The 7,487-nt window shown below is 44.9% G+C and overlaps 1 protein-coding gene across 1 annotated transcript in view; it reads right to left on the reverse strand.

Moving 5' to 3' along the window:
- Positions 1 to 5,944, reverse strand: part of LOC110503317 (sodium/calcium exchanger 2) — a 102,537-nt gene extending 96,593 nt beyond the window's left edge. Inside the window, exon 1 of the mRNA XM_036961149.1 lies at positions 5,791 to 5,944. The gene's annotated coding sequence lies outside the window, so the exon portion shown is untranslated. The remainder of the gene's footprint in view (positions 1 to 5,790) is intronic.
- Positions 5,945 to 7,487: the final 1,543 nt, after the last annotated feature.

Consider the following 7,487-nt stretch of genomic DNA (forward strand, 5'->3'; position numbering starts at 1 on the left):
TCTGGTTCATCCTTGGGGGCAATTTCCAAATCGCCTGAAGGTACCATGTTTATCTGTACAAACATCTGTACAAACAACAGTACTCAAGTATAAACGCCACGTCAGGAAAGAGACACATTCTGTCTCCTAGAGATGAATGTACTTTGGTGCAAAAAGTGCAAATCAATCCCAGAAAAACAGCAAAGGACCTTGTGAAGATGCTGGAGGAAACAGGTACAAAAGTATCTATATCCACAGTAAAACAAGTCCTATTTTGACATAACCTGAAAGGCAACTTAGCAAGGAAGAAGCCACGGCTCCAAAACCGCCATAACAAAGCCAGACTACGGTTTGCAACTGCACATGGGGACAAAGATCGTACTTTTTGGAAAAATGTCTTCTGGTCTGATGAAACAAAAATGGAACTGTTTGGCCATAATGACCATCGTTATGTTAGGAGGAAAAAGGGGGAGGATTGCAAGCCGAAGAACACCATTCCAACCGTGAAACACGGGGGTGGCAGCATCATGTTGTGGAGGTGCTTTGCTGCATGAAGGACTGGTGCACTTCACAAAATAGATGGTATCATGAGGGAAGAAAATGATGTGGATATATTGAAGCAACATCTCAAGACATCAGTCAGGAAGTTAAAGCTTGGTTGCAAATGGGTCTTCCAAATGGACAATGACCCCAAGCATACTTTCAAAGTTGTGGCAAAATGGCTTAAGGACAACAAAGTCAAGGTATTCAAGTGGCCATCACAAAGCCCTGACCTCAATCCTATAGAAAATGTGTGGGCAGAACGGAAAAAGCGTGTGTGAGCAAAGAGGCCTACAAACCTGACTCAGTTACACCAGCTCTGTCAGGAGGAATGGGCCAGAATTCACCCAACTTATTGTGGGAAGCTTCTGGAAGGCTACCCGAAACATTTGACCCAAGTTAAACAATTTAAAGGCAATGCTTCCAAATACTAATTGAGTGTATGTAAACTTCTGATCCACTGGGAATGTAATGAAAGAAATAAATGCTGACATAAATCAATCTCTCTGCTATTCTTCTGACATTTCACATTCTTTAAATAAAGTGGCGATCCTAACTGACCTAAGACAGGGAATTTTTACTAGGATTAAATGTCAGGAATTGTGAATAACTGAGTTTAAATGTATTTGGCGATGGTGTATGTAAACTTCCGACTTCAACTGTATTTTACTGGTCTGTTATGACCATAGAGCATGTGAGGAGGAGGAAACAGTAGTGACTGTCACCCCAGAACATCCTGACCACCTATAATGCTAGGAGCAGTGAGAGTGGGGGAGGAGGTGTCTGTGCCTCTGAGGTCTGTGTGAGGACCAGAGAGGATTATTGCTTCTTCCAATAGATCTGAAAAAGGGCTGGAGTCAAGGCCAATCCTGCTCTCCTCTCCTCCCTCACCTCTTCCCTCGTTCTCCATCCACTTATCCTCAGCTAACTCTGCACTCATTCATCCTTTCTCCATCGCTTGGTAGGTTCTCATTAAGTAGCTAACTGGATGACAGAGCTAACTGCCATGCTAACTGACTGAGGCAGCCAGAGCAACAAAGTGTTAAACAGCAAAATCATCCAGGCAGAGAGATAACAGCCTAGACTGACACAAAGCTACAGGCTACGTGGAAAGAGAAAACAAAACACTCGCTCACGTTTAGAGAAAGAGAGCACCCTGTGTGTGTGTGTGTGTGTGTGTGTGTGTGTGTGTGTGTGTGTGTGTGTGCATAGGCTGAGGTTAGCCCTGTCACAACTACTGAATAATAGGCCCTGTGACTTTGTGCCAACGGACCAACAGTAACAATGAGAGCTGCACCACCCTGCCTAGAGCTGAGCTAACCGACTGTCCACCGACGGCCCTCTGCTCTCAAAAACAAACCCCGCTAACACAGCCAACGCACGCAGGCAGGCAGGGGATTGACTCTCTATCATCCACACAGAAGGTATCCCAAGGTCTGGCTGCATGCTGACGGATAAGCACACAGCTCTGACATATGCAAACGCAATTTGTAGAGATCCAGAGATCTGGATGAGCATACTGCACGAAAGCACATGAAAGCTGGTTAGATGTAAATCAACATGTCACGTAACGACTCCTCGGATTAGACCGAGACTTCACACGAGTGCTAAGAGTTAAAGAAAAATGGGACGTGAAATCTCGACGCATGAGATCAGCTTCTTATATCAGAAAAATATCAATTAAGAGAGAGTCAAAAAGCCACCTGCAGAAAATCTCTGTTCGGCTGATGGGAGAGGAAATTCAGCTGCATCTAGAACGCCAAGCTGTGTTCTTTACCACCCAACACACATGTTCATCATTGAGACAGCAGCCTGTTTGCATTTTGCCTCTGCCAATTCAAGGGTCAATGTGTGGATTGGAACAGAGTGTGGTGGAGATTCAGCAGCTCTGAATCGTATTACACAGGACAGATTGATAAAGAGCCGATGGAGCCTAAGACAGAGAGAGACAGAGACAGAGACAGAGACGGAGACGGAGACGGAGAGGGAGAGAGGGAGAGGGAGAGGGAGAGGGAGAGAGGGAGAAGGAGAGGGAGAAGGAGAGGGAGAGAGGGAGAGGGAGAGATGAGAGGTGACTGCTGAGGGTGTGCACGATACGCACAGCAGAAACCGGAGCCCCTGCCTCGACGACAGCAGAACCGACCGATAGGGGACAGCTGGTACCATAGTGCTTGGATAACATCCATTGGGTGTGTGTGGGCGAGAGCAGTTGGGCACTTGGGCGTGTGTCCCGACTCCTTGGCTACCGTGTTCCCATGTGTATGACGAGCCATCACAGCAGGACTTGTGTTTCCCATGTGAGATATTCTACATGGATCTGTTAGGAGGAAGGATGTTAGGGTCAAGATGGAGTCAAAACCAAGACCAATCCCTAGTTCCTCCAATCCCATAGGTACAGCATCAATACAGTGGACATAAAGACTATGATAAACACCTGTCACCAAGAGATGGGTCAGAACCACCTGGCATTTCATCTGACTACACCAAACCCAAAAGGATCACCAGAAATCCACTGAAAGAGAGGGTGAAAATGCAACATACCCAGAGAGGAAATCCCTGATCCCTGATTCTGGATTTGTACAGTAAAGCCCCAGAGTCCTTTTCACCCAAGGAGTCCAATGAGAAGACCAGCTCAGTGACTCAGGCAACTACGTTTCAAACGGCACCCTATTCCCTTTATGTAAATCCCGGGGAATAGGGTGACATTTGGGACGCACAAGGGAGCAGGGCAGGCTAATCCTATGTGTGTGTGTGTCAGGGTAAAAAATACCCACCATCCTTTAAGAAACAGAAATGTGACATTATAATCCTCATAAATATTAATGAAAGCCATGCCAGGGAGGGATAAGGTTACTGTGTTCATCAGCAGCCTGAGGAAGGGAGGTGGAAAAAGTGACAATGAAATGGTGAGAGGGAGAGAGTCTTCTGTTCACAACGGGAAAAGCTCATTTCTGTTTGTTCTTACTGCAGGGGGGAACCACTCCCCATATACACTTCTGTTCTGTCGTTTCCACACCAATAAGAAGCTGGCTCACACACTGAGACACACCCAACAGACAGACCAGACGACACGCTTCTCAGCCCCACAGCTGGGCATGGAGAAACAGCACAGATGTACAGCGCACTGAACAGGCGTGCGCGCGTGCGCGCACACACACACACACACACACACACACACACACACACACACACACACATACAGTAAGGTCAACATACACACAGCATAGCAGCACATACAGGACATGCACACATTCACCCCCCACCCAAACTGCAGAGTGGGAGTGGCAGTGAGAAGGGAGCTCCCTCAGCCATCCTCAGACCGCCACCCATTGTCAAAGCACTGCAGCAGCTCCCGCTCTTCTCCAAGAACACCCCGCTCACGTCTCACTGCTCAGCCTCACACTGCACGGAGGCATGCACGCACACACACACGCATACACACACTACACATTGCGTCCCATCTCCCCCACCCACACCCCATCCTGCAGGGGTCTTCATAAACACCATGTTATCCTCCACCCACACACTAAACCTTTCCACTCCACCACTCCAAAGGCCCAGCGCAAATTTAGTGTAAACTAATCAAGCACATAATTTGTGTAATTAAAAAACTGTGAAAATTGCTCTTTGGGTGGCATTAGACAGATTGCCTGTTCACCCCTCAGAGAGCAATCAGGACTGTATTTCCAAACTGAATGAAACACGCTTGATGTTTGTTCTGGGGCATTCGAGGAAGGGATGTGGTGGATATGCAGACTGTCAAACATCTACACTTGAGTTATTACTCTGTAACCTATGAGAGAGAGAGAGAGCGAGAGAGAGAGAGCGAGACAGACAGATTTCAATTGTGTCTCCTCTGACAGATAGTCTAGTCTGCAGTCTGTGCAATTCTGCAAATAATAGCCTATCCCCTGTATGAAAAGATCCCATAATAGATCAATTGGGAGGTGAGCACTTGGATACATTGAAGATAAAATAATCCCATTTGGGATCCCGAACGGTAATGAAAAAGGGAGGAATGAACCATAAAACCTACATGTAGTCAATGTTCACAAACTGCCATCCAAGGAGCAATACATAGTGGGTTCTCCTCCGTTAGTTTGGGGGGGTGGGGAGTGGAGGGATATAGCGCATGCAGGGAAATCCAAACTGCAGAAAATGTCCACACCAAGGAAAGCCCCACTACAGCCTGCCCCACTACAGCCTGCCCCACTACAGCTGCACTGAGCTGGGTGAATCCCCACTTCCTATCTCTATGACGCAAGCACAATGAATAGAGGATCCGTTTTAAAGGGGGACCAATTGAGCCTTGCACTTGCTTAACAATGATGCTGTGATTCGGTATTCGGGTATAACGGTATATATTTATAGTTGGAAAAGCCTGTCATGTAATGTGTCTTTGAACAAGTGTGGGTTTGACAAGTGTTTTTTTTCTCCAATCATACAGGAGTTATAAAGGCCTAGTTAACTAATTTCGTGGACAACTTCTTGTATTTATTTTTTTACTATTCATTTGAATTCATCAGGGTGTGCTGCAGCACCCTCAACACCCCTGCAGTTATGGATCCAGGCGAACTCACAAGGGAACTAAAGGTCTTTAGGATTTCCAATTGATAGGCTATATGTTGAGCTTTATGCCTTATCACAAAGAAACATCTTGTGTCAACTAATAAGCTGTATGCAATTGACATATGGACATTTGCCTTCAAATTAATTGAATAAGGCTTTTATCCGTGGACAAATAAAGACATTGGTTCTACCGACTGTGCACACCGTATAGAGTAGCCTCAAGCACGGTTCCATATAGGCAACATCTTTAAGTATTTCAATCACGCAGCGGAACACTTCAGGGAAATGATGCAACATGGTATCTTATATATTGATATGTGACTGTGCATTTTATCAACACAGCCTTTTACAATACACGGAAACACAGTGACAGGGTTACATCTTGGTTGTGCTCACAATCTTCCCATCAATATTATTTGCTTGATTGTAAATCGTACTTCTGATAACTACTTTGCATTTTCAATTATTATTAAATCAATGGATCAAATCGAATATTAGAGCTACCCCACATGGTACATTGTTGTACCATATTAATCCATAGAGAATAGTCTACCCAGAATCCAAACAAACATCGAGCAAGTCAGTGTAGGGCAGATCGAGAAATGTTCAAGTGTAAAAGGCAATGACTTAGTACATATTTCAACACATCTGACATAAGTCCTCAACATTCAAAACTGAACACTTTTATAAACACATTCTTACCTTATATCTTAGTTTTTAGAGTAGCTCAAATCAGGTGCGGTCGTAAGGCACATATTGCTGTTGTTAACATGAAAAACTGTTCCCGTTAATTTTGCTGTTCTAGCCGCGGATCGGCTCGCATTCAGACAACACTCACAAACACGCTCAGTCAGTCTCTCCCAATCACATTGGAAGTGCGCGTTCTGGGAAGGGAGTTATGTTTAGGAGCGCGCATGGCACAGTGTTACGACCACGTGTCATCCGCTCGAGAAATGATGTATGAGCTAACCTACTTTCTTTATTAATTAATAACAGTCGCATTTCAGGTTGTCTAAAATATGTACAGGTGGAACACTATCCGTTCCTCAATGTAATCACTGAGACATTATTTGATGGGAGGACAGCTAAGGGTTCCATCATGTTGACGGATCCATGTGTCAGTGTGTCACATGTCGCTGTGCCATGAAAGGCAAGGAAATATATATATTCTTTCAGAGTCTTGAACAGGGTCCTTTACTTTTTTTACTATCCACTAAGCCCCTTGTTCCTGATGATGTTAGCTGACCAAGCACAATTTCAGTGGATGGTACTCAATAATAGGCTTCCCAGTGGGGTTTGGTCCCCAATGATATCCGTGGAATTCTACTCCCCTTCAAATTGGTAACTTGGAATGCTTTTTCAACAGTCTTGAAGGAGTTCTCACATATGCTGAGCACTTGTTGGCTGTTTTTCCTTCACTCTGTGGTCCAACTCATCCCAAACCATCTCAATTGGGTTGAGGTCGGGTGATTGTGGAGGCCAGGTTATCTGATGCAGCACTCCATCACTCTCCTTCTTGGTCAAAGAGCCCTTACACCACCTGGAGGTGTGTTTTGGGTCATTGCCCTGTTGAATAATAAATGACAGTCCCACTAAGCGCAAACCAGATGGGATGGCATGTCACTGCAGAATGCTGTGGTGGCCATGCTGGTTAAATGTGCCTTGAACACCATCACACTTCCTCCTCCATGCTTCACGGTGGGAACCACACATGCGGAGATCATCCATTCACATACTCTGCGTCTCACAAAGACACGGCGGTTGGAACTAAAAATCAGAAAGACCAAAGGACAGATTTCCACCGGTCTAATGTCCATTGCTCGTGTTTCTTGTCCCAAGCAAGTCTCTTCTTATTATTGGTGTCCTTTAGTAGTGGTTTCCTTGCAGCAATTCGACTATTTTATTTATTTTTAAATGTTTTATTTTATTTCACCTTTATTTAACCAGGTAGGCTAGTTGAGAACAAGTTCTCATTTGCAACTGCGACCTGGCCAAGATAAAGCATAGCAGTGTGAACAGACAACACAGAGTTACACATGGAGTCAACAATTAACAAGTCAATAACACAGTAGAAAAACAGAGAGTCTATATACATTGTGTGCAAAAGGCATGAGGAGGTAGGCGAATAATTACAATTTTGCAGATTAACACTGGAGTGATAAATGATCAGATGGTCATGTACAGGTAGAGATATTGGTGTGCAAAAGAGCAGAAAAGTAAATAAATATAAACAGTATGGGGATGAGGTAGGTAAAATTGGGTGGGCTTTTTACCGATAGACTATGTACAGCTGCAGCGATCGGTTAGCTGCTCAGATAGCAGATGTTTGAAGTTGGTGAGGGAGATAAAAGTCTCCAACTTCAGCGATTTTTGCAATTCGTTCCAGTCACAGGCAGCAG

This window comes from Oncorhynchus mykiss, chromosome 24 (genome assembly GCF_013265735.2).
Source record: "Oncorhynchus mykiss isolate Arlee chromosome 24, USDA_OmykA_1.1, whole genome shotgun sequence".
NCBI classification, from domain to species: Eukaryota; Metazoa; Chordata; class Actinopteri; order Salmoniformes; family Salmonidae; genus Oncorhynchus; species Oncorhynchus mykiss.